The following is a 26973-nucleotide window of genomic DNA, read 5'->3' as shown; positions in this document are numbered from 1 at the left end:
GGAACTCTTTTCGTGTATTTCCGTGTTTCAGAATCCCTGTGCAAAGGCCTTGGTGTCTGAACACGCACGTCATATCCATGGAGACCTGAACTCCCACCCTCCCACAAAATGGGGGATGACCCCTGTGACCTTCCTCCAACACCATGCAAAATTACACCAAGGGGTTGACATAGGCTCTGGGCTCTTGATCTACATGACCCATGCCGTCTGACCAAAGCACAAGAACCTGACCGCCCAACGTTCCCTTTCGGAGCAGCTGTGTGAATGTCCCTTATGCTGAGACTACTCCAGCTACTATTACAGCTCAGGTCTCCTTGCCACAAGTCCTACCTCCTCCCTGAACAAGGAGACTTTTCCAGAAAAGGCCTACAGTGTGGTTAACTTGGCCGTGGGCCAGATATAGCCCAGAATACCCTCACAGAGCAAAAGAATACAGGGCATGCACCTCTTCCTGTCCAATCAGTCTGGGCTCTGCTGGAAACTGCAAGACAAGAGGTGGTCATCCTAAGGTACTAGGATCGAGGGGTCACTCCCACAGAAACAGGGCCCCTTTCCTGGCCGGATTATCCTCATCCACAGCCTGCAGGTCCCTGGGTACCAACCACAACCTAGAGAAAAATCCAATAAAGCAAGTTCATTTCAGTTCAGTCGCTCAGTCGTGACTCTTTGCAACTCCATGAACCGCAGCATGCCACAACTCGCTTTCCATCACCAACTCCCAGAGTCCACCCAAACCTATGTCCATTGAATCAGTGATGCCATCCAACTATCTCATCCTCTGTCATCTCCTTCTCCTCCAGCCCTCAATCTTGCCCAGCATCAGGGTCATTTTCAATAAGTCAGCTCTTCGCATCAGGTGGCAAAAGGATTGGAGTTTAAGCTTCACTTCAGCCCTTCCAATGAACACCCTGGACTGATCTCCTTTATGATGGACTGGTTAGATCTCCTTGCAGTCCAAGGGACTCTCAAGAGTCTTCTCCAACACCAAAGTTCAAAAGCATCAATTTTCAGCACTCAGATTTCTTTATAATCCAACTCTGACATACATACATGACCACTGGAAAAACCATAGCCTTGACAAGACGGACCTTTGTTGGTAAAGTAATGTCTCTGCTTTTTAATATGCTGTCTAGGTTGGTCATAACTTTCCTTCTAAGGAGTAAGCGTCTTTTAATTTCATGGCTGCAATCACTATCTGCTGTGATTTTGGAGCCCAAAAAAATAAAGTCTGACACTGTTTCCACTGTTTCCCCATCTACTTGCTATGAAGTGATGGTACTGGATGCCATGATCTTAGTTTTCTCAATGTTGAGCTTTAAGCAAACTTTTTCACTCGCCTCTTTCACTTTCATCAAGAGGCTTTTTAGTTCTTTTTCACTTTCTGCCATAAGGGTGGTGTCATCTGCATATCTGAGGTTATTGATATTTCTCCCGGCAATCTTGATTCCAGCTTGTGTTTCCTCCAGCCCAGTGTTTCTCATGATGTACTCTTGATAAGTTAAATAAGTGGGTGACAATATACAGCCCTGATGTACTCCTTTCTTATTTGGAACCAGTCTGTTGCTCCATGCCCAGTTCGAACTGTTGCTTCCTGACCTGCATACAGATTTCTCAAGAGGCAGGTCAGGTGGTCTGGTATTCCCATCTCTTTCAGAATTTTCCCATAGTTTATTGTGATCCACACAGTCAAACTCTTTGGCATAGTCAATAAAGCAGAAACAGATGTTTTTCTGGAACTCTCTTGCTTTTTCCATGATCCAGCAGATGTTGCCAATATGATCTCTGGTTCCTCTGCCTTTTCTAAAACCAGCTTGAACATCTGGAAGTTCACGGTTCACGTATTGCTGAAGCCTGGCTTGGAGAATTTTGAGCATTACTTTACTAGTGTGTGAGATGAGTGCAACTGTGCGGTAGTCTGAGCATTCTTTGGCATTGCCTTTCTTTGGGACTGGAATGAAAACTGACCTTTTCCAGTCCTGTGGCCACTGCTCAGTTTTCCAAATTTGCTGGCATATTGAGTGAAGCACTTTCACAGCATCACCTTTCAGGATTTGAAATAACTCAACTGGAATTCCATCACCTCCACAAAGCAAGACTTGGTCCAAATTGAACTCCTCCTGCCCCCAAGGGTGACTCACCCACATCAGAAGCCTCCAGGGGCTTTACTCACACAGGGACAATCAGCACTCAGCAAGACCCATAGGAAGAAGGTGGCTTTGAGTATGGTAACACCATGCCATTCCGCCTGGCAGCTCATCTCCACTACCCAAGACCACCAAGCGCTCACAGATCACTAAGGCTGCTTCCAGGAAGACTCCAGAAAAACAGGCAGGGGAAGATCTTGGATTTGCCAGGTTTCCCACCATCATATCAGGGGAGCCAATGGCTACTACACTGAAGCAGCTTGGTATGCCAACCAATGCCGGATCTCTACCACAACCATGGTCTTCCAAGGGTGATATGTCACTGCCAGGGTCGTGAACACCTGGGTGGGATCCGGGCCGTCTTGTTGGCCCCATTCTTCATGAACTCACACACCTTGCAAATTCCAGTCCCAAGGGCTAAAGGGGGGGGGTGGCGCCAATGGGCATGTGCACATACCTTATTACCACCCAGAGTGCTGGCTCCTAGGCTTAGTTATTGCAACTCTTCAAGGTACCAAAGATACAGTTTGAAAGACCTTTTTCTGGCATCAGGCCACCAAGGCCACAAAGGTCACTATCATCGACGCTCCCAAGCACCAGCAATGCCCTGTCCTCTGTACCCAGCCACGATCAGCTCCAAAAGGACCACACTGTATCACTGAAAACAGAACAACAGTGCCTGCAAGCCTCAGCGGACATATCCTAGGGAATCACACTGCACTTTTCCTCACCTGCACAAACATTCTTCTCTGGGCCTCTGGCCAACCTGCAAGAGAAATGCAGGCCTAAGACCACAGCATAGTCCATGGTGATCTCCAAGACTCAAGCATGTGACAGGAGTTGCAATTCAGGCACTGCTAAGGGCAGAAATGGGGCCTATTAACTTTCACAAGTGCCACCTTTCCCTACGTCTCTGCAGCCTCTGCAGCCCACACGGCACTCGGGAATCTCAGCAACCCAAAGGGCCACAATGGCAAGGGCCTCAGATCTGACCTGGGGCTCCAATCACAAACCACAGAAACTTCCTTGCTTCAGAATTGACATCACCAGAGCCCCAGTTAGTGCACTTGCTGCATGAACTGGGAGGAAACACACATTTCTGAGTCAAGAGCTCAAGAGCTCAGCCAGGATCTACTGTGACTCCTGCCACCACTGGACAAGCTGGATTCCTCTATGCTCCTCAGTGCCCTGCACCACGGACCTCGCATTCCAACAGCCACTCCAACATCTGTACACGACCCACCCTCAGATGGGGGCCTCGCAAATGGTGGTGACCTGGCTTCTCCATGCGTGTGTGTGACACAGTCAGAGATGCCCTCACTGCTAACCAGTCCCACCCTTAACCCCAAGGGAGGCAACGTGCTGGACCTCAGTTTCGATGAGGAGACAGTAGTGAGTTCTCACTCATTTTGTTCAGATTTTCCAAGGAATGCATGTGAGGGTGTCATCATCGATCCGAGCACGTGCTGGCTTGCTGCCTACCTCTGCAGGGCAGGCAGGGCCGCTCCCAGGAGGAGCCAGTGACCTGGGAGTCCTCCAGCAGCCAGGGGACTCAGATCCCCCAGGCTTCTCAGCAAGAACTGTCCCTCCATATGTACAGTCACTCAGGCAGTCCCAGGAAACCTGAAATCCATGACATGTCTTGAGGCAGGGGAAGGCGTACCATGTGCTTGGTGATTCCAAAAGAACTGGCAGCAACCTGGGCCCACCACATTTCTCGTCAGACTCCCCTGCACCTCGATTCACCGCCTCATTGGCGGGGCTTCGTCTCCTGGGTGACGGACAGTCATGCCTGGCAACTTCACCTGACAAGGAGACAGAAAGGACAGGCAGGCTTCAGATGTGTACGCGGTCTCTCACTGAGCGAGATCAATGCTCATGCTTCATGGGGGAAGGCCTGTATCTCCAAGCCAAGTGTGTTGATCCTGTATAGACAACTGGATACCTATCTGTCAAAAGAGTTCAGTTATTAGGTTCTAGTGCCTGTGGGTGTATGTCCAACCGATCAGGGGGGCGTGGAATTTGATGTGGACCTGAGTGCCTGTGTTCTGGCATACCAAAAAGGATGCACTCTCGGCACTTTAGGACTACCTCGGAAACTCCTTCTGGGTGTCTCCAGGTCTCAGAGCCTGCATGCAAAGGTCTGAACACACGTCCCGTCTCAATGAAGCCCTGACCTCCCACCCACAAAATGGGGGATGACGCTTGGCACCCTCCTCAAGCCCCATGCAAAATTTCACTGAGGAGCTATATACATAGGTTCTGGGCTCCGAATCTCCATGCCCCAGGCATTCTGGCGAAAGCACAGCGACCTAACCACCCAAGGTCGCCTTGCCAAGCAACTGTGTGAATGCCACGCACCCTGAGACTACCCCAGCTACTACTACAGCTCAGGGGTCCTTGTCACAAGTCCTACCTCCTACCCTAATAAGGAAACTTTCCCATAAAACCACATAGTATGGTGAACTTGCTAGGGCAGATATGGCCCACCACACCCTTGAAGAACAAAATAATTTAGGGCATGCATCTCTTCCTGCACAGTCAGTTCAATCACTGTCCGGCCTCTGCTGGAAAGTGCAAGATGGGCTCTGGTCTTCCTCAGGTACCAGGATTCAAGGGTCACTCCCACAGAAATGGGACCCCTTTCCTGGCCAGATTATCCTCAGATCCACAGCGTGCAGGGCCCTGGGTACTGACCGCACCCTAGAGAAAGCTTCCAAAATGCAGGGCTTGGTCCAAATTGAACTCCTCCTGACCCAAAAGATGACTCACCCATATCAGAAGCCTCCAGGGCCTCAGCACACACAGGGACAATGAGCACCCAACAAGACCCACAGGAAGAAGGTGGGCTTTGACTAGGGCAACATCACGCCTTTCTGCCATGTCTCAGCTATGCAACATGACCGAGGGCTCATAGATCACCAAGGTGGCTTCCAGGAAGACTTCAGAAGACCTGCCAGGGGAAGGCCTTGGATGTGCCAGGTTTCTGCCATAGTGCCAGGGGAGCTGCTGGCTCCTACACTGAGGCAGCGCTGGTATGCCAACCAATGACCAATCTCTACCACAACCATGGACCTCCAAGGTTGATGCTTCATTGCCAGGGTGGAGAATACCTGGGTGTCATCAGGGCTGTCTGCTTGACCCCAACCTTTAAGAACTCACACACCTTGTTAATTCCAGGGTCAGGGCCCAAATGGCAGCCAAGGGGCATGTGCACACACTGCATTACCACCCACAGGGCTGGCTCCTTGGCTTCTGTTACTGCAACGCTTCAAGGCACCAAAGATACGTTTGGAGAGTCCTTCTACTGGCAGCTGGTCACCAAGGCCACAGAGGTCACCTATCACCGAGCATCCCAAGCACCAGCAACGCCCTCTCCTTTGTACCAGCCAAAGACAGCTCCAAAAGGACCACAGTATGTATCACTGAAAAAACAACAGTGCCTGCAGCCTCAGCAGACATATTGTCCCAGGAAATCATACTGCACTTTTCCTCACCTGCACAACCATTCTGCTCTAGGCCTCTGGCCAACCTGCAGGAGAAATGCAGGCCTGGGATCACTTCACAGTCCACGGCGGCCTCCAAGACTCAAACACTGTGACACCAGTTGCAATTCAGGAACTTCCAAGGGCAGAAACAAGGCCTATTGCCTTGCACAACTGCCACCGTTCCCATAGGAACCTGCAACTGCTGCAGGACAGAGGGCACACAGGAATCTCACCAACTCAAAGGGCCCCAACAGCAAGTGCCTCAGATCTGACCTGGGGCGCCAATCAGAAGCCACAGAAGCATCCTTGTTTCAGATTCCACATCGTCACTGACCCAACAAGCACACTTGCAGCAGTAACCAGGAAGAAATGAACATTTTCAAGCCAAAAGCTCAATTGTCCGAGACCAGGATCTACTGCGACTCCTGCCACCACTGGACAAGCCAGATGCCTCTATGCTCCTCAGTGCCCTTCACCATAGACCTCGCATTACAAGAACCACTCCAACATCTGTACACAGCCCACCCTCAGACGGGAGCCTCGCAAATGGTGGTGACCTGGCTCCTCCATGCGTGTGTGTGACACAGTCAGAGATGCCTTCACTGCTAACCAGTCCCGCCCTTAACCCCAAGGGAGGCAACGTGCTGGACCTCAGTTTCGATGAGGAGACGGTAGTGAGTTCTCACTCATTTTGTTCAGATTTTCCAAGGAATGCATGTGAGGGTGTCATCATCGATCCGAGCACGTGCTGGCTTACTGCCCACCTCTGCAGGGGAGGCAGGGCCGCTCCCAGGAAGAGCCAGTGACCTGGAAGTCCTCCAGCAGCCAGGGGAACTCAGAGTCCTCAGGCTTCTCAGCAAGAGGAACGGTCCCTCCATATGTACAGCCACTCAGGCAGTCCCAGGAAAGCTGAAATTCATGACACGTCTTGGGGCAGGGGAAGGCGTACCGTGCTCAGTGATCCAAAAAGCAGTGGCAGCAACCTGGGCCCGCCACACTTCTCACCGGACTCCTTAGCACCTCGAGTCACCACCTCACGAGTGGGGCTCTGTTTCTTGTGTGACGGACACTCGTACTTGGGAACTTCACCTGACAAGGGGACAGAAAGCACAGGCAGGCTTCAGATGTGTACCCAGCTTCTCGCTAAGCAGTATCAATGCCCATGGTTCCCTGAGGGAAGGCCTGTATCTGCAACCCAACTGTATCGATCGTACGGACGACTGGATATATATCTATCAAAAGAGTGCAGTTTTTAGGTTCAAGTGCCTGTGGGTGTCTGTCTGCCTGAGTGTGCAAGGGTGCAGGCCATTTGATGTGCTGCTGAGTGCCTTGTTCTGGTGTACCAACAAAGATGTGCTCTCAGCATTATAGGTGTGCCAGGGGAACTCATTCCAGGTATTTCCGTGTCTCAGAGCCCAAGTGCAAAGACCTTGGTGTCTGAACATGCCTGCCATCTCCACGAAGCCCTGACCTCCCACCCTCCCACAAAATGGGGGATGACGCCTGGCACCTTCCTCCAGCCCCATGCAAAATTTCACCGAAGGGCTGTTGACAGAAGTTCTGGGCTCCCAATCTCCATGCCCTTTGACCAAAGCGCAGGGACCTGACCACCCAAGTTCGCCTTGCTGAGCATCTGTGTGAATTCCACGTACCCTGAGACTATGCCAGCTACTACTACAGCTCAGAGGTCCTTGTCACAAGTCTCATATCTTCCCTGAACAAGGAATCTTTCCCAGATAACCACCAAGGAGCAGTGGCCGAGGGCTGAGAGGAGCTACTCCACATTCAAAGTCAGGGGGGCGGCCTTGAGGAGACACCCCTAGTCCAAGGTAAGGAGCAGCAGCTACACTGTGCTGGAGCAGCCGTGAAGAGATACCCCACGTCCAAAGTGACTGTTTAAACTTCTTGCATTATGGGAGTGGAACAGAAGCACGGCGGCTTCCTTTAACCAACAGAAGAATGGTGGCTGTGATGGACTGTGCAGAAGTGTGGCCGAGAGGACCTACCCCATGCCCCAGGTCAGGGGCGGCGACTGAGAGCACCAGGCTGTGATGGTGCAGGAGCGGCCTAGAGGAGCTACCCCATGTCTGAGGTCAGGGGTGGCGGCCGGGAGGAGCTACCACACATCCGAGGAGCAGCGGCTGCATGGGCAGGAGGGCGGACAGGAGCTACTCCACATTCAAGGTCAGGAGGGGCAACCTCATCCAAGGTAAGGAGCAGCCATGAAGAGATAACCCACGTCCAAGGTAAAAGAAAGCCAAGTAAGATGGTAGGTATTGTGAGAGGGCATCAGAGGGCAGACACGCTGAAACCTTAATCACAGAAAACTAGCCAATCTGATCACACAGACCACAGCTTTGTCTAACTCAATGAAACTAAGCCATGCTGTGTGGGGCCACCCAAGATGGATGGGTCATGGTGGAGAGGTCTGACAGAATGTGGTCCACTGGAGAAGGGAATGGCAAACCACTTCAGTATTCTTGCCTTGAGAACCCCGTGAACAGTATGAAAAGGCGAAAAGACAGGATACTGAAAGAGGAACTCCCCAGGTTGGTAGGTGCCCAATATGCTACTGGAGATCAGTGGAGAAATAACTCCAGAAAGAATGAAGGGATGGAACCAAAGCAAAAACAATACCCAGTTGTGGATGTGACTGGTGACAGAAGCAAGGTACAATCTGTAAAGAGCAATATTGCATAGGAACCTGGAATGATAGGTCCATGAATCAAGGCAAATTGGAAGTCTTCAAACAGGAGATGTTAAGAGTGAACATCGACATTCTAGGAATCAGCAAACTAAAATGGACTGGAATGAGTGAATTTAACTCAGATGACCATTATATCTACTACTGTGGGCAGGAATCCCTTAGAAGAAATGGAGTAGCCATCATGGTCAACAAGAGAGTCCAAAATGCAGTACTTGGATACAATCTCAAAAACAACAGAACGATCTCTTTTCATTTCCAAGGCAAACCATTCAATATCACAGTAATCCAAGCCTATGCCCTGACCAGTAACAATGAAGAAGCTAAAGTTGAACAGTTCTATGAAGACCTACAAGACCTTTTAGAACTAACACCCAAAAAGATGTCCTTTTCATTTTAGGAGACTGGAATGCAAAAGTAGGAAGTCAAGGAGGTTCATGACATTGTACAGGAGACAGGGATCAGGATGATCCCCATGGAAAATAAATGCAAAAAAGCAAAATGGCTGTCTGAGGAGGCCTTACAAATAGCTGTGAAAAGAAGAGAAGTGAAAAGCAAAGGAGAAAAGGAAAGATATTCCCATTTGAATGCAGAGTTCCAAAGAATAGCAAGGAGAGATAAGAAAGCCTTCCTCGCTGAACAATGCAAAGAAATAGAGGAAACCACTAGAATGGGAAAGATTAGAGATCTCTTCAAGAAAATTAGAGATACCAAGGGAACAATTTCATGCAAAGATGGGCTTGATAAAGGACAGAAATGGTATGGAGTTAACAGAAGCAGAAGATATTATGAAGAGGTGGCAAGAATACATAGAAGAACTGTACAAAAAAGATCTTCATGACCCAGATAATCACGATGGTATGATCACTCACCTAGAGCCAGACATCATGGAATGTGAAGTCAAGTGGGCCTTAGGAAGCATCACTATAAACAAAGCTAGTGGAGGTGATGGAAGTCCAGCTGAGCTATTTCAAATCCTGAAAGATGATGCTGTGAAAGTGCTACACTCAATATGCCAGCAAATCTGGACAATTCAGCAGTGACCACAGGACTGGAAAAGGTCAGTTTTCATTCCAATCCCAAAGAAAGGCAATATCAAAGAAGGCTCAAACTACCACACAATTGAACTCATCTCATACGCGAGTAAAGTAATGCTTAAAATTCTCCAAGCCAGGCTTTAGCAATACGTGAACCATGAACTTCCAGGTGTTCAAGCTGGTTTTAGAAAAGGCAGAGGAACCAGAGATCAAATTGCCAACAGTCATTGGATCATGGAAAAAGTAAGAGAGTTCCAGAAAAACATCTATTTCTGCTTTACTGACTATGCCAAAGCGTTTGACTGCGTGGATCACAATAAACTGTGGGAAAATTCTGAAAGAGATGGGAATACCAGACTACCTGACCTGCCTCTTGAGAACCCTGTATGCAGGTCAGGAAGCAACAGTTAGAACTGGACATGGAACAACAGACTGGTTCCAAATAGAACAGGAATACCTTAAGGCTGTATATTGTCACCCTGCTTATTTAACTTATATGCAGAGTACATCATGAGAAACACTGGCTGGATGAAGCACAAGCTGGAATCAAGACTGTTGGGAGAAATATCAATAACCTCAGATATGCAGATGACACCACTGTTATGGCAGAAAGTGAAGAAAAACTAAAAAGATTCTTGATGAAAGTGAAAGAGGAGAGTGAAAAAGATGGCTTAAAGGTCAACCTTCAGAAAACTAAGATCATGGAATCTGGTCCCATCACTTCATGGGAAATAGATGGGGAAACAGTGGAAACAGTGTCAGACTTTATTTTTTTGAGCTCCCAAATCACTGCAGATGGTGACTGCAGCCATGAAATTAAAAGACGCTTACTCCTTGGAAGGAAAGTTATGGCCAACCTTGACAGCATATTCAAAAGCAGAGACATTACTTTGCCAACAAGGGTCCATCTAGTCAAGGCTATGGTTTTTCCAGTGGTCATGTACGGATGTGAGAGTTGGACTGTGAAGAAAGCTGAGCACTGAAGAATTGATGCTTTTGAACTATGGTGTTGGAGAAGACTCTTGAGAGTCCCTTGGACTGCAAGGTGATCCAATCAGACCATTAAAGGAAATCAGTCCTGGGTGTTCATTGGAAGGACTGATATTGAAGCTGAAACTCCAATAGTATGGCCACCTCATGCAAAGAATTGACTGATTGTAAAGACCCTGATGCTGGGAGGGATTGGTTGCAGGAGGAGAAGGGGACGACAGAGGATGAGATGGCTGGATGGCATCACCAACTCGATGAATATGAGTTTGTGTTATTCCAAGAGTTTATGATGGACAGGGAGGCCTGGCATGCTGCAATTCATGGGGTCGAAAAGAGTCGAACTCAACTGAGCGACTGAACTGAACTGATGGTGAAGTTGGCCCTGGGGCAGATATGGCCCATCGCACCACTGAAGAACAAAATCAGGGCACACATCTCTTCATGCACAGTCAGTCCAATCATTGTCTGGGCCTCCACCGAAAAGTGCAAGATGGGACCTGGTCTTCTTCAGGTACCAGGATCCAGTAGTTGCTCTCACAGAAACGGGACCCATTTCCGGGCCAGATTATCCTCAGATCCACTACCTGCAGGGCTCTGGTTGCCTACCACACCCTATGGGAAAAGCTCGCAAAATGCAGGGCTTGGTCGAAATTGAACTCCTCCTGCCCCAAAGGGCGACTCACGCACATCTGAAGCCTCAACGGCTCTGCTCACACAGGGCCAATCAGCACCCAGGAAGACCCACAGGAAGAAGGCAGGCTTTATTTATGGCAACATCACTCTATTCGGCTGTGCACCTCTTTTCTGCCATGGTAAAACCACTGAGTGCTCACAGATCACCAGGCAGAATTTATAAAAGCCAGGGGATAACCTTGAATGTTCCAGATCCTGTGCTCTAGTGTGATGGGAGCCACTGGCTACTACACTGAGGAAGCCTTGTTATGCCAACCGATTCCAAATTTCTACCACAACCACGGGCCTCCAAGGTCAATACTTCACTACGAGTGTGGTGAACACCTGGATGCCACGTGTGCTGTCTGGCTGGCCCCATCATTTAGGAACTCATACATCTTGCAAATTCCAGCTCTAGCAGCCAAATGGGGGCCAAGCGGCATGGGCACACACTGCATTACCACCCACAGGGCTGGCTCCTTGGCCTCATTTGGTTCAACTCTTCAAGGTATCAAAGATATGCTTGAAGAGTCCTTCTTGCATTGCGCCACCAAGGCCTCAAGTGTTACCTGTGACTGAGCCCACCAAACAGCAGTAATGCCCTCTCCTCTGTACCCAGCTGACGGCAGCTACAAAAGGACCACAGTACATATCGTAAGAACCACAATGACAGTGCCTGCAGCCTCAGGGGACAGATTGTCCCATGCAATCATACTGCACCATTCCTCACCTGCACAACCATTCTGCTCTAGGCCTCTGGCCATCCTGCAGGAGAAATACATGCCTAGGGCCACTGCACAGTCCACGGTGGCCTTCAGGACTCATGTACTGTGACAGGAGTTGCAATACAGCAACTGCCAAGGGCAGAAAGGAGGCCTATTGCTTTTCGCCACTGCCACTGTTCCACTAGGTCCCGCTACTGCTGCAGCCCACAGGCACTCAGGAATATTACTAAACCAAAGGACCTCAACAGTGAGGGCCTCATATCTGACCTGAGTCTCCAATCAGAAACCACAGAATATTCCACGCTTCAGCTTCCGCATCAGCACAGCCCCAACTAGCCCACTTGCAGATGAAACTGGGATGAAACACACCTTTTCAAGCCAAGAGCTCACTGGGCTGAATGGGCCTAGGCCTGGTCTACTGAACAGGATCTAGTATATGATCTCCTGTGAGGGTAATCAGCTGGTTGACTGTCAAGCCATAAAGGTGGCACTTTATGAAACCCCTGCAGATGCCTTTGATCTGGACACATTCAACATTTGTTCAATAGGCAAAACCACAATATTCTGAGAAAGAATTAGAAAGATATAAAAAAGAGAAGTATATAAAAAAGAGAAGTAAAGATTACTGATAAAGCATGGTTACAGTCCAAGGATGGACAATTAATAATTCCTAAAATTGCTAAATGGAAAATTCTTAAGGGTTTACACTAGAGTTTTCCTAAAGCCTTGGAATTGACCAACTAGGTAACTCAGCTTTCAGCTTTTCAACAGACGTTTAAAAAATATTGGGAGGTGACTCCTGACCCAGCCTCTGCGTCAAGCACACCATTGTTCCAGCCAGGAACCAAGGTCCTGATAAAGACTTTGGGATCAGGGCGGGGGTTGGGGTAGGGCGCGGATCCCTCAAGCCCCTCCGGGAAGGCCTTTACCAGGTTATTCTTTCTTCTCTCACAGCTGTCAAAGTGCCTAGAATTGATTTGTGGATGCGCCAAACTAGAGTTAAGAGGTGGCACCCATACCAGAACTAAGTGATGTCATTTTATGCCTTTACTTTCTATGCTCTTTCTTAGTACTCTTCGGATGGGCCTGATAATCTATGTGTGCCTGCTTATGCTGACTCCGAAAGTCCTGAGTCTGCCATTTGGTCCTCAAGATAATGCCTTCCTTTCCTGGGCTCACTCTACGTTGCATTCCACAATAGGTCTAGCTGCTGGGTCTTCAGAGTGCTCCCCTCTTCATCAGTGGAAGGCTTCCCATGGTAGGCATCTCCACCTGTGAATACCTTCGACAACAACAACCATATGTGATGCCTGTTCTTAATCTGATGACATCAAACAATCATAAGATGGACTAGTGCAACACTTTGTACCTCATCTACGGACATAATGTGACTTTTAACTTTGCTGATTGTTCTGTTTTTGCTGTTTGCTCCCTGCATCTGTAACTGTGTAATGGGATTTGTTTCTAGCTGCATGAAGGCTTTTAAGTTACAAACGGTTGCTCAAACTCCTGCAACTGCAGCAGCTTCCTGCAACTACTACTTGGGGCCCCTGGATCACAAACCCTCAATATGAGGGTTAGCAGAATATGTTGACTCTCCAATTTAGGGATGACGCTTCTTATCAGCTTGGAAGCAGTTATGTAATGAAAACAATGCCCCTTTCCCTAAGCAAGAAAAGACAGGAAGGCTAGGGGTCCCCAAATGGAGGAAATAGGCTGCAAGTGTCAGACACTTTTTATCTCTCTACTAAGTACCAGGAGGAAACAAACTACAGATGTCATATTTTTTTCCCTTCTCTACACAAAATTAAAAGGTTTCTTTTGAAATTCTATGTTGCCATGACAATAACTGGTTCCACATGAACTTAACTTTCCTCAAACTTTGAGCTAACTAAAGGGCATTACTCGTGGAAACATTTTTCTTAAGCTATGTTAATGAACTATGTATTTATTCTCCATTCTGTCTGTCTTCACATGGCCATCACCAGATGGTCAATACTGAAATTTGATTATATTTTTTGCAGCCAAAGATGGAGAATCTCTATATAGTCAGCAAAATCAAGAGTGGGAGCTGATTGTGGCTCAGATCATGAACTCCTTATTGCCAAATTCAGACTTAAATTGAATAAAGTACGGAAAACAACTAGACCACTCAGGTATGACCTAAATCAAATCCCTTACAATTATACAGTAGAAGTAACAAATAGATTCAAGGGATTAAATCTGATAGACAGAGTGCCTGAAGAACTATGGACAGAGGTTCATTTCATTGTATAGGAGGCAGTGATCAAGACCATCCCCAAGAAAAAGAAATGCAAAAAGGCAAAATGGTTGTCTGAGAAGGTCTTACAAATAGCTGTGGAAAGAACAGAAGTGAAAGGCAAAGGAGAAAAGTAAAGATATACTCATTTAGATGCAGATTTCCGAAGAATAGCAAGGAGAGATAAGAAAGCCTTCCTCAGTGATCAGTGCAAAGAAATAGAGGGAAATAGAGTAAAACAATAGAATGTGAAAGACTAGAGACCTGTTCAAGAAAATTAGAGATACCAAGGGAACATTTCTTGCAAAGATGAACACAATAAAGAACAAAAATGGTATAGACTTAACAGAAGCAGAAGATATTAAGAAGAGGTGACAAGAATACACAGAAGAACTATATAAAAGAGATCTTCATGACCTGGATAATTACAATGGTGTGATCACTCACCTAGAGCCAGACATCCTGGAATTCAAAGTCAAGGGGGGCCTTAGGAAGCATCACTATGAACAAAGCTAGTGGAGGTGATGGAATTCCAGTTGAGCTATTTCAAATCCTGAAAAATGATGCTGTGAAAGTGCTGCACTCAATATGTCAGCAAATCTGGACAGCTTAGCAGCGGCCACAGGACTGGAAAAGGTCAGTTTTCATTCCAATCCCAAAGAAAGGCAATGTCAAAGAATGCTCAAACTACCACACAATTGCACTCATCTCACACGCTAGCAAAGTAATGCTCAAAATTCTCCAAGCCAGGCTTCAACAGTATGAGAAGTGTGAACTTAAGCTGCATTTAGAAAAGGCATAGGAACTAGAGATCAAATTGGCAACATTCGTTGGATCATCAAAAAAGCAAAACAGTTCCCAAAAAACATCTACTTCTGCTTTATTGACTATGCCAAAGTGTTTTACTGTGTGGATCCCAACAAACTCTGGAAAATTCTTCAAGAGATGAGAATACCAGACCACCTGACCTGCTTCCTGAGAAATCTGTATGTAGGTCAAGAAGCAACTGTTAGAACTCGGCATGGAACAGACTAGTTCCAAATCAGAAAAGGAGTATGTCAAAGCTGCATGTTGTCACCCTACTTATTTAACTTACATGCAGAGTACATCATGAGAAATGCTGGACTGGGTGAAGCACAAGCTGGAATCAAGATTGCCAGGAGAAATATCAATAATCTCAAATATGCAAATAATACCACCCTGATGGCAGAAAGCTAAGAAAACCTAAAGAGCCTCTTGATCAAAGTGAAAGAAGAGAGTGAAAAAGTTGGCTTCAAACTCAACATTCAGAAAATTAATATCATGGCATCTGGTCCCATCACTTCATGGGAAATAGATGGGGAAATGGTGACAGACTTTTCTTGGGAGGGGCCCAAAATAACTGCAGATGGTGACTGCAGCCATCAAATTAAAAGACACTTGCTTCTTGGAAGAAAATTTATGACCAACTTAGACAGCTTATAAAAAACAAGAGACATTACTTTGCCAACAAAGGTCCATCTAGTCAAAGCTATGTTTTTCCCAATAGTCATGTATGGATGTGAGAGTTGGACTATAAAGAAAGCTGAGCCCCAAAGAATTGATGCTTTTAAACTGTGCTGTTGGAGAAGACCCTTGAGAGTCCCTTGGACAGTAAGGAGATCAAACCAGTCCATCCTAAAGGAAATCAGGCCTGAATATTCATTGCAAGGACTGATGCTGAAGCTGAAACTCCAATACTTTGGCCACCTGAAGTGAAGCACTGACTCCTTTGAAAAGACCCTGAAGCTGGGAAAGATTGAAGGTAGGAGAAGAAGGGGACGACAGAGGATGGGATGGCATCACTGACTCAATGGACATGAGTTTGAGTAAACTCCAGGAGTTGGTCACGGACAGGGAGGCCTGGCGTGCTGCAGTCCATTGGGTCATAAAGAGTTGGACATGCCTGAGTGACTGAACTGAAGTGAACTGAAGTGTCTTTAAGTCAGTTCCTCCTAAGATTCAGAACCTATAATGGCTCAGCAAATGAGTATGTTTTACTCATATAATTGTTCTTCTAATCTAAATTATGAGAAGGAAATGGCAACCCACTCCAGTATTCTTGGCTAGAGAATCCTGTGGACAGAGGAACCTGGGGGGCTGCTGTCCATAGGGTCGCACAGAGTCAGACACTTCTGAAGTGACTTAGCATGCATACATGCATGTAATCTACATTAATAAGACTATGTATTTCCTTGGAAACCTGCCTTTCTTCAAAATTCATGACAATCCTTTTATGGCCCATGCTGACTCACATTGTGCCAAGGTTCCTTCAAGGTGCAAGTTGTGGGTGAGGGGCCTGGTGGTGTTCTCTGAGTTTTGAGATATTTCCTTTTCTCTAATTAACAGCCTGCTATTAGATATATAATTTCCTGCTAAAGACTAGAAGGGGGGCACTCTTTCTACTCATTTCGATGTCTATATCAGAAGTTTTGCTCTCTCTTTATACTTTAATAAAACTTTATCACAGAAAAACTCTAAGCGATTAAGCTTCATCACCTGGCCTGGACTGAATTCCTCTCCTCTGGAAGGCCAAGAATCCTTGTGTCATTCACGACTCAGCAACAGCATTTCACCACCATAGTGCCAGGGGAGCCACTGGCTACTACACTGAGGCAGCCTTGGTATGTCAACCAATACCAATATCTACCACAACCACAGGGCTCAAAGGCAGCTACTTCACTGCCAAGGTGGTGAACACCTGAGTGCCATCTGGGCTGTCTGGCTGGCTCCATCCTAGGAACTCATGCACTTGGCAAATTACAGACCCAAGGACCACAGGAGGGCCAAGGGGCATGTGCACACACCTCATTACTGCTGACAGGGCTGGTTCCTTGGCCTCTGTTACTGCAATTCTTCAAGGCACCAAAGATAAGCTTGTAGAGTCCTTTTTCTGGCAGCAGGCCACCAAGGCCACAAAGGTCACCTATCACTGAGCCTCCCAGGCACCAGCAATGCCCTCCTCTCTGTACCCAGCCTAGGCCAGCTCCAAAAGGATCACAGTATGTATCACTGAAAAAAACGAGAGTGCCTGCAGCCTCAGGGGAGAAAGCTTCCCAGGAAATCACACTGCACCTTTCCTCACTTGCACAACCATTCTGCTCTAGGCCTCAGGTCAATCGCAGGAGGAATGCAAGCCTAGAACCACAGCACAGTCCATGGCAGCCTCCAAGACTCAAGGACTGTGATAGAAGTTGCAATACAGGAAATGCCAAGGGCAGAAACGAGGCCTATTGCCTTTTGCCCCTGACACCATTCCCCCAGGTCCTTGCAACCGCTGCAGCCCACAGGGCACCCAGGAATCTCATTAACCCAAGGGCCGCAATGGCGAAGGCCTCAGATCTGACCTGGGGCTCTGATAAGAAACCACAGAAGCTTCCTCGCTTCAGATTTCAAATCACCACTGCCCCAATGAGCGCACTCGCAGCATGAACTGGGAGGAAACGAACCTTTTCGAGTGAACAGCTCAAGAGCTCAGCCAGGATCTACTGCTGACTCCTGCCACCACTGGACAAGCCAGATGCCTCTATGCTCCAGTGCCCTTCACCACAGATCTCGCATTCCAAGAGCCACTCCAGCATCTGTACACGGCCCACCCTCAGACGGGAGCCTCACAAATGGCAGTGATCTGGCTCTTCCATGCATGTGTGTGACACAGTCGGAGATGCATTCACTGCTAACCAGTCCCACCCTTAACCCCAAGGGAGGCAACGTGCTGGACCTCAGTTTCGATGAGGAGACGGTAGTGAGTTCTCACTCATTTTGTTCAGATTTTCCAAGGAATGCATGTGAGGGTGTCATCATCGATCCGAGCACGTGCTGGCTTGCTGCCCACCTCTGCAGGGCAGGCAGGGCCACTCCCAGGAAGAGCCAGTGACCTGGGAGTCCTCCAGCAGTTGGGGGAACTCAGAGCTCCCAGTCTTCTCAGCAAGAGGAACGGTCCCTCCATACGTACAGCCACTTAGGCAGTCCCAGGAAAGTCAAAATCCATGACACATCTTGGGGCAGGGGAAGGCGTACCGTGCTCGATGATCCAAACAGCAGTGGCAGCAACCTGGGCCCACCACACTTCTCACCAGACTTCCCAACACCTCGAGTCAACATCTCATGAGCGGGGCTCCGTTTCCTGAGTGACGGACACTCGTACTTGGAAACTTCACCTGACAAAGGAACAGAAAGTACAGGCAGGCTTCAGATGTGTACCCAGCTTCTCACTAAGCAATATCGATGCCCATGGTTCCCTGAGGGAAGGCCTTTTCTGCTTCCCAACTGTAGTATCCCTTACGTACGACTGGATACCTTTGTGTTGGCACGAGTGCAGAAAGTTAGGTTCATGTGACCGTGGATGTCTGTCTGACTGAGTGTGCAAGCGTGTGGGGAGACTAGATGTGGGTATGAGTACTCGTGTTCTAGTGTACCAATAAGGATGTGCTCTCAGGATTCTGGGTCCCTCTGGAACTCTTTCCATGTATTTCCGTGTTTCAGAGCCCCCGTGCAAAGGCCTTGGTGTCTGAACATGCACGTCTTCTCCATGGAGACCTGAACTCCCACCCTCCGACAAAACACTGTGCAAAATTACACTGAGGGGTTGACACTGAGGGGTTACACTGGGCTCCTGATCTACATGACCCATGGCGTCTGACCAAAGCACAGGAACCTGACCACGTAAAGTCCCCTTGTGGAGCATCTGTGTGAATGTCCCTTACCCTGAGACTACCCCAGCTATGATAACAGCTCAGGTGTTCTTGCCGCAAGTCCCACCTCCTCCCTGAACAAGGATACTTTCTGAAGGCCTAGAGTGTAGTTAACTTGGCCTTGGGCCAGATACACCCCACCATACCCTTGCAGAGCAACAGAATACAGGGCATGTGCCTCTTCCTGTGCAATTAGTCCAGTCAATCTCTGGGGCTCTGCTGGAAAGTGCAAGACAAGAGGTGGTCATCCTCAGGTACCAGGATCCAGGGGTCACTCCCACAGAAATGGGGCCCCTTTCCTGGCCATATTATGCTCAGATCCACAGCCTGCAGGGCCCTGGGCACCAACCACACCCTAGAGAAAGCTCCCATAATGCAAGACTTGGTTGAAATTGAACTCCTCCTGCCCCCAAGGGTGACTCACCCACATCAGAAGCCTCCAGGGGCTCTACTCACACAAAGACAATCAGCACTCAGCAAGATCCACAGGAAGAAGGTGGCTTGGATTATGGCAACACCATGCCATTCCACCTGGCAGCTTGTCTCCATCACGCAAGACCACCAAGCGCTCACAGATCACTAAGGCTGCTTCCAGGAAGACTCCAGAAAAACAGGCAGGGGAAGACCTTGGATTTGCCAGGTTTCCCACCTTCATGTCAGGGGAGCCAATGGCTACTACACTGAAGCAGCTTGGTATGCCAACCAATGCCGGATCTCTACCACAACCATGGTCTTCCAAGGGTGATATGTCACTGCCAGGGTCGTGAACACCTGGGTGGGATCCGGGCCGTCTTGTTGGCCCCATTCTTCATGAATTCACACACCTTGCAAATTCCAGTCCCAAGGGCTAATGGGAGGCTGAGGGGCATGTGCACATACTGTATTACCACCCAGAAGGCTGGCTCCTAGGCTCGTTACTGCAACTCTTCAAGGCACCAAAGATACAGTTTGAAAGACCTTTTTCTGGCATCAGGCCAGCAAGGCCACAAAGGTCACTATTACCGAGCCTCCCAAGCCACAGCAATGCCCTGTCATCTGCACCCAGCCACGAGCAGCTCCAAAAGGACCACAGCACATATTATTGCAAACACAAAAACAGTGCCTGAATCTCAGGGGACAGATTGTCCCAGGAAATCAGACTGCACCTTTCCTCACCTGCACAACCATTCTTCTCTGGGCCTCTGGCCAACCCACAGGAGGAATGTATGGCTAGGATCACCTCACAGTCCACAGTGTCCTGCAAGATTCAACACTGTGACAGGAGTTGCAATACAGGAACTGCCAAGAAACTAGGCCTATTTCCTTTCACCCCTGCCAACGTTCCACGAGGTCCCTGCAACCGTTACAGTACACAGGCCACTCAGGAATCTCACCAACCAAAAGGGCTGCAATGGCAAGGGCCTCAGATCTGACCTGGGGCTCCAATCAGAAATCATAGAAGTTTCCTTGCTTCAGCTTCCACATCAGCACAGCCCCAACTAGTGCACTCATAGCAGGAACCAGGATGAAATGTGCCTTTTCAAGTCAAGAGCTCAATGGGACTAGGCCAGGATCTACTGTGACTACTATCGCCATTGGACAAGCCTCTTCTGTTCCTCAGTGGCATTCACCATGAAGCTCTCATTCCAAGACTGCTCAAACATCTGTACATGCCCACCCTCTGACAGGAGCCTCGAAAGTGGTGGTGACCCCAGTGCTCTATGCATGTGTGTGACACAACTGAAGCTGCCCACACTTCTAACTAGTCCTGCCCTTAGCCCCAGAGGAGACAACATGCTAGACCTTGTTTCGATGAGGAGATGATATCAATTTCTCACTCATTTTGTTTAGATTTTCCAGGGAACACATGTGAGGGTGCCATCATCAATCTGAGCACCTGCTGGTTTGCTGTACACTTTAGCCAGGAAGGAAGGCCAGCCCCCAGAAGGAGCAAGTGACCTGGGAGTCCCCGAGCAGCTGGGGGAACTCAGAGCTCCTAGGCTTCTCAGCAAGAACAGTCCATGTAAACTTACAGCTACTCAGGCAGTCCCAGGAAACTGTAAATCCATGACATATCTTGGGGCAGCTGAAGGCATTCCATGCTCAGTGACCCAAAGAGTAGAGGTAGCAACCTGGGCCCTCCACACTTCTTTTGGACTCCTTTGCACCTTGAATCACCACCTCACGGGCAGGGCTTTGTATCCTGGGTGACAGGCAGTCATACCTGGCAACGTCACCTGACAAGGGGACAGAAAGCACAGGCAGGCTTCAGATGTGTTGCCTCGTTCTCGCTGAACAATACTGATGCCCATGGTTCTCTGGGGGAAGTTCTGGATCTGAGCCCCAACTGTCTTGATCCCTTACATATGACTGGACATCTATCTGTCACCAGGAGCATAGGAAATTAGTTTCAAGTGCCTGTGGGCGTCTGTCTCTCTGAAAGCCATGTGTGGCCAGGGGATTCAATGTGGGGCTGAGTGCATGTGTTCTGGTCTACCAACGAAGATATACTCTCAGGATTCTGGGTGTGCCTCTGGAACTCCTGGAGGTCTCTGTGTGTCAGAGCCCCTTTGCAAAGGCCTCAGTGCCTGAATAAGCATGACTTCTCCACAGAGCCCTAAACCCCTGCCGTCACACAAAATGGCAGATGAAGCATGCCACCTTCAACAAGCCCCATGCAATATTCATCCAGAGGGCCTGCTGAAATAGGCTCTGGGCTCCTGATCCCCATGACACCCACCCTCTGATCAAAGCACATGGACCTGACTGCTCAAGGTCGCCCTGCAGAGCATCTGTGTGACTGCCACCTACCCTGAGACCATGCCAGCTTCTACTACAGCTGAGGTGTCCTTGCCCACAAGTCCCCCTTCCTTCAGGAACAAGGGTACTTTCCTCGAGAAGCTTCAGGTGGCTCATTGTACACCTCAGTAGGGCAGGCAGCACAGCTCCCAGGAGGAGCCAGTGAACCTGGGAGTCCTCTAGCAGCTAGGCGATTCAAAGCCCCCAGGCTTCTCAGTAAGAGGATCAGTCCATCCACACTTACAACTACTCAGGCAATCCCATGGAACCCATGGAACCCTTAATCCAAAAGGGGGAAAGTGTAGCCTCCAAAGTGATCAAAAAAGCTGTGGCAGCAACTTGGACCTGCCACACTTCTGACAAGACTCCCTTGCACCTCGAGTCAATGCATACCACACATGGCCTCTTTTCCTGGGTAGTGGACAGTCATACCCGGCAACTGTTCCTGAAAACTGAAAAGCACAGGCATGCTTTAGATGTGCATCCTGTTCTCTCTGAATAACATCCATGCTGATAGTTCCCTGGTTGAAGGCCTTCATTTGCTTTCTAACTGCCTCAATCCCTTATATACCAGTGGATACATATGCGTCAGCAGACTGTAGAAAGTTAGGATGTATTATGTGTGTGTCTGTTTGGCTGAGTGTTTGTGGTGAAAGGCTTGATATTGGGCTGAGTGTGTGCGTTCCAGTGTACAAAGATGAGCTTTCAGGATTCTGGGCATGCATCTGGAACTCCTGGCTGTCTCCTTGTAAAGGCTGAGCCCCTCTGTAAAGGCCTCATTGCCTGAAAAGGTATGCCTTCTCCACAGAGCCCTGATGTCTAGCCTTCCCACAATACGGCAGATCACACCTGACACCTTCCATAAGCCCCATGCAAACTTTCACCCCGAGGGGCTGTTCACATAGGGCATGCGCTTCCAAAACCCACGCCCTCTGACCAAAGCACAGGAACCTGACTGCTCAAAATCAGCAAGCGGAGCCTCTGTGGAACTGCCACATATTCTGAGGCCATGCCAGTACTACTACAATTAGTTGTCCTTTCTCACAAGTCCCAGCTCCTCAAGGTACAACTGAAGTTTCCTGAGAAGACAGGCAATTTCATGAACTTGGCCCCGGAGCAGAAAAGGCCCACCACACCCTCAAAATGCTAAAATAACTCAGCGCATGAAACTTGTCTGGCTGACTGTGTCCAATCACTCTCCGGTGCTCCACTGGAAAGTGAAGATTGGGGAGGTAGTCATTTTCAGGTACCAGGGTTCAGGAGTCACTCTCACAGAAACTGGGACCCTTTAGCAGTCAGATTATGCTCAAATCCACATCCTGCAGGGCCCTGGGTACTGACCACACCTGAGGAAAAGCTCCCCTAGTCCAGGGCCTGGTTCAAACTGAACTTCTCCTGCCCCCAGGGCTTCTCAACCCCATCAGAATCCTCAAGGTGCCCTGCTCAAACAAGGGACAATCAACACCCAGAAAGACCCACAAAAGTAAGGCCTTGATTAGTTGACCCACACGATTCTGCCCAGCACCTCTTCTCCACCACAGCAAAACTACCAAGTCCGCCCAGGACACCAAGGCTGCTTCCAAGACCTGAGAAGAACTGTCAGGAGAAGAGCTTTGCTGTGCAAGGTTTCCTGAAACCGTGCCAGGGCAGCCACTGGCTATTCCACGGAGGCAGGCTTGGCATGCCAACCAAGGCCAACCTCTACCACAACCATGCCTCAGTGGATGATACTTCTCTGCAGCATGGAAAACACCTGAGTCCCACCCAGGCTGTCCATCTTGCCCCATCCCTTAGGAATTCTTACACCTTGAAAATTTTATGCCCAAGAGCCAAAGGGACCAATAGGCATGTATGCAGACCTCAGTTCTACCCAGACTGGTTGGCAGGCAGGCTTCAGTACATGGAAGTCTTCAAGGCCCCTGCAAGATACCCTTGAGTATCCCTCTTCAGGTATCAGGCCACCAAGGCCACAAAAGTCTCCTGAGGACCAGCAGGCCCTCTCTTTTGCAGGGAGCCAAGGGCACCTTCAAGGGGACCAAGGTATCCTTGGAAACACAAAGACAGTGCCTGCAGCCTCAGGGCGACAGTTCATCCCAGGAAATTACACTGCAAATTTCCTCACCTGCTGTACGCTTTTCCTAGGTACTCTGGCTAACCCACAGGAGGAATGCAGAGCTGGTACCTCACAACACTCCACGGTGGTCTCCACAGATCAAGCACTGTGCCAAGAGATGCAATATAGGAGTTGCTAACTGCAGAAATGAGGCCTACTGCCTTTCGTCAATGCCACTAGTCCACCAGGTCGCTGCAACTGCTGCAGTCAACCACACCCTCAAGGATCCTATCATGCCCTCAAGAATCTTAAAAACCCAAAGGGCCGCAATGGCGAGGGCCTCAGATCTGGCCTGGGGCTGCAATCAAGAAACCACTGTAGCTTCCTTGCTTTGGCTTCCACATCAGCACAGCCGCCAACTACTGCACTCGCAGCAGGAACTGGGGCGAAACACACCTGTTCTAGCCAAGAGCTCTATGGGCCTAGGCCAGTATCTACTGCAACTCCTACCACCAGTTGCCAAGCTGGCAGTCTCCTCTGCCCCTCACGGTCATTACCAAGGACCTGGCACTCTGAAGTCCACTCAAATGCCTGTCCACAGCCCACCCTCAGATGGGAGCCTCACAAATTGTGGTGACCGGGGTGGTGTGTGCATGTGTGTGACACAGATGTAGCTGGCCCTCATGCTAACTAGCCCCTCCTGTAGCCCCATGGGCAGCAACGTGCTGGACCTCAGTTTCGATGAGGAGACGGTAGTGAGTTCTCACTCATTTTGTTCAGATTTTCCAAGGAATGCATATGAGGGTGTCATCATCGATCCGAGCACATGCTGGCTCGCTGCCCACCTCTGCAGGGCAGGTAGGGCCGCTCCCAGGAGGAGCCAGTGACCTGGGAGTCCCCCAGAACCCAGGGGAACTCAGAGCCCCCAGGCTTCTCAGCAAGAGGAACGGTCCCCCCATACTTACAGGCACTCAGGTAGTCCCAGGAAAGCCGAAATCCATGACACATCTTGGGGCAGGGGAAGGCGTACCCTGCTCGGTGATCCTAAAAGAACTGGCAGCAACCTGGGCCCGCCACACTTCTCGCCGGACTCCCTTGCGCCTCGAGTCACCACTTTATGGGTGGGGCTTTGTCTCCTGGGTGACGCACAGTCATGCCTGGCAACTTCACCTGTCAAGGGGACAGAAAGCATAGGCAGGCTTCACATGTGTACCCAGTCTCTCACTGGGCAACATCGATGCGTTTGCTTCATGGGGGGGGGAAGGCCTGTATCTGCTACCCAACTGTATTGATCCCTCACATACGACTGGATACACATCTGTCAACAGAGTGCAGGAAATTAGGTTCAAGTACCTGTGGGTGTCTGACTGAGCGTGCATGGCTGGTGGGGGATTTGATGTGGGGCTGAATGTCCTCTGCAACTCCTTACGGGTATCTCTGTGTCTCAGAGTCCCCATGCAAAGGCCCTGGTATCTGAATACACATGCCATCTCCATGAAGTCCTACTGCTGTTGTCCCCTGGCTTTAGTCCACCAGGCCTCCACAACCACTGCAACCCACCAGGCACTCAGGACTCTCACCAAATCAAAGGGCTGCAATGGCGGGGTCCTCAGATAGGTTCCAATTAGAAACCACAGAAGCTTCCTCACTTCGACCTCGACATCAGCACAGCCCCAACTACGGCACTCAGAGCAGGAACTGCGTCAAAAATACACCTACCCAAACCAGATCCCACCTGTGTGGCTGGGATCTGACTTCTACTACCTGCAGCCACGCTGGCCTCCTCTCCAGTCACTCAGTCATGTCTGGCTCTTTGTGACCCCATGAAATGCTATATACTAGGTTTCTCTGTCCTTCATCATCTCCTGTAGTTTTCTCAAATCCTTGTCCATTGAGATAGTGATGCCATCCAACCATCTCATCATCTTTTGTCCCCTTCTCCTCCTGCCTTCAATGTTTCCCAGAACAGGGTCTATTCCATTGTGTCGGCTCTTCTCATTAGGTGGCCAAATTACTGGAGCTTCAGCTTAGGCATCAGACCTTTCAGTGAATATTCAGGATTGATTTCCTTTAGGATTCACTGGTTTTTCCTTGTAGTCTGAGGCACTCTTAAGAGTATTTTCTGATACCATGGTACAAAAGCATCAAATCTTCAATGCTCAGCCTTCTTTATGGTCCTAGTCTCACATCCATACACGACTACTAGAAAAACTATTGCTTTGAGTATATGGACCTTTGTCAGCAAATGATGTCTCTAATCATTAGTATGCTGTCTAATTTTGTCATAGCTTTTCTTCCAAGGAGCAAGCACCTTGTAATTTCATGGCTTCAGTCACCAGCCACAGTGATTTGGAGCCCAAGGAAGTGGAGTCTGTCACTGTTTTACTGTGCACGGTACCAGAGCTAGACCCAGTTTTCCCCATAGACACCGTTTTCCCCATAGTTGGTCCCACCTATCAGGAAGCTTCCACAAGCCGCTTACTTTCATCCATCATAGAGCAGATAGAAAGAAAACCATTATCACATAAAACTAACCAAATTGATCACATGTATCACAGTCTTGTCTAATTCAGTGAAACTATGAGCCATGCCTTGTAGGGCCACCCAAGATGGATGGGTCATGGTGGCCAGTTCCGACAAAATGTGGTCCACTGGAGAAAAAAATTATAAACTCCTTTGGCTTCTTGTGTTTAGAATCCAGTGAACAATAGGAAAAGGGGAAAAGGTATGACACTGAAAAATGAACTCCCCAAGTCAGTAGGTGCCCAATATGCTACTGTAGAATAGTGGAGAAATAGCTCCAAAGGAATGAAGAGGCTGACCCACAATGGAAACATCTAATTGTGGATGTGTCTGGTGGTGAAAGTAAAGTCCAATGCTGTAAAGAACAATATTGTAAAGGAACCTGGAATGTTAGATCCACCAATCAAAGTAAATTGGAATTAGTCAAACAGGAGATAGTTAAGAATGAACATCAACATTTTAGGAATCAGTGAACTAAAATGGATGGGAATGGGTGAATAATACAGATGACCATTATATCTACTACTCTGGGCAAGAATCCCTTAGAAAAAATGGAATAGCCCTCATGGTCAATAAAAGAAATCAAAATGCAGTACGTGGGTGCAATCTCAAAAACAACACAATGATCTCAGTTCATTGTAAGGCAAACCATTCAATAGCACACTAATCCAAGTCTATGCCTAAATCACAAATGCCAAGGAAGATGAAGTTGAATGGTTCTATGAAGACTCACAACACCTTCTAGAACTAAAAGGACACCAAAAAAAGATGTCCTTTTCATCATAGGGGACTGGAGTGCAAAAGAAGGAAGTCAAGAGACACCTGGAATAACAGGCAAGTTTGGTCTTGTAGTACAAAATGAAGCAGGGCAAAGGCTAACACAGTTT

General features: G+C 48.7%; 1 long non-coding RNA gene and 5 other non-coding genes across 10 annotated transcripts in view; all 6 read right to left on the bottom strand.

The window, feature by feature from the left end:
• The window catches only part of LOC100848941 (uncharacterized), a 132902-nt gene that overhangs the window by 89204 nt on the left and 16725 nt on the right, over positions 1-26973 (bottom strand). For 3 of the 5 annotated variants that reach the window (XR_009492073.1, XR_009492074.1, XR_009492075.1), the window contains 4 exons: positions 24529-24733; positions 18059-18198; positions 6582-6721; positions 3808-3949 (listed from right to left, as the gene is read on the bottom strand). This is a non-coding gene — a long non-coding RNA (uncharacterized lncRNA). Of the gene's footprint in view, positions 1-3807; positions 3950-6581; positions 6722-16845; positions 16861-17487; positions 17865-18058; positions 18199-24528; positions 24734-26973 lie in introns of those variants that run through there. The other 2 variants (XR_009492076.1, XR_009492077.1) reach the window with 2 other exon arrangements.
• LOC112443276 (small nucleolar RNA SNORD116) lies at positions 3509-3601 on the bottom strand. The gene has a single exon (XR_003031620.1). It is a non-coding gene; the product is annotated as a small nucleolar RNA SNORD116 (small nucleolar RNA).
• LOC112443260 (small nucleolar RNA SNORD116) lies at positions 6279-6371 on the bottom strand. Its single transcript, XR_003031605.1, has one exon. It is a non-coding gene; the product is annotated as a small nucleolar RNA SNORD116 (small nucleolar RNA).
• Positions 17756-17848, bottom strand: LOC112443259 (small nucleolar RNA SNORD116). The gene has a single exon (XR_003031604.1). It is a non-coding gene; the product is annotated as a small nucleolar RNA SNORD116 (small nucleolar RNA).
• Positions 20511-20602, bottom strand: LOC112443280 (small nucleolar RNA SNORD116). Its single transcript, XR_003031624.1, has one exon. It is a non-coding gene; the product is annotated as a small nucleolar RNA SNORD116 (small nucleolar RNA).
• Positions 24291-24383, bottom strand: LOC112443258 (small nucleolar RNA SNORD116). The gene has a single exon (XR_003031603.1). It is a non-coding gene; the product is annotated as a small nucleolar RNA SNORD116 (small nucleolar RNA).

This window comes from Bos taurus, chromosome 21 (genome assembly GCF_002263795.3).
Source record: "Bos taurus isolate L1 Dominette 01449 registration number 42190680 breed Hereford chromosome 21, ARS-UCD2.0, whole genome shotgun sequence".
Lineage (NCBI taxonomy): Eukaryota > Metazoa > Chordata > Mammalia > Artiodactyla > Bovidae > Bos > Bos taurus.
This window is presented reverse-complemented; position numbering and strand designations above follow the sequence as displayed.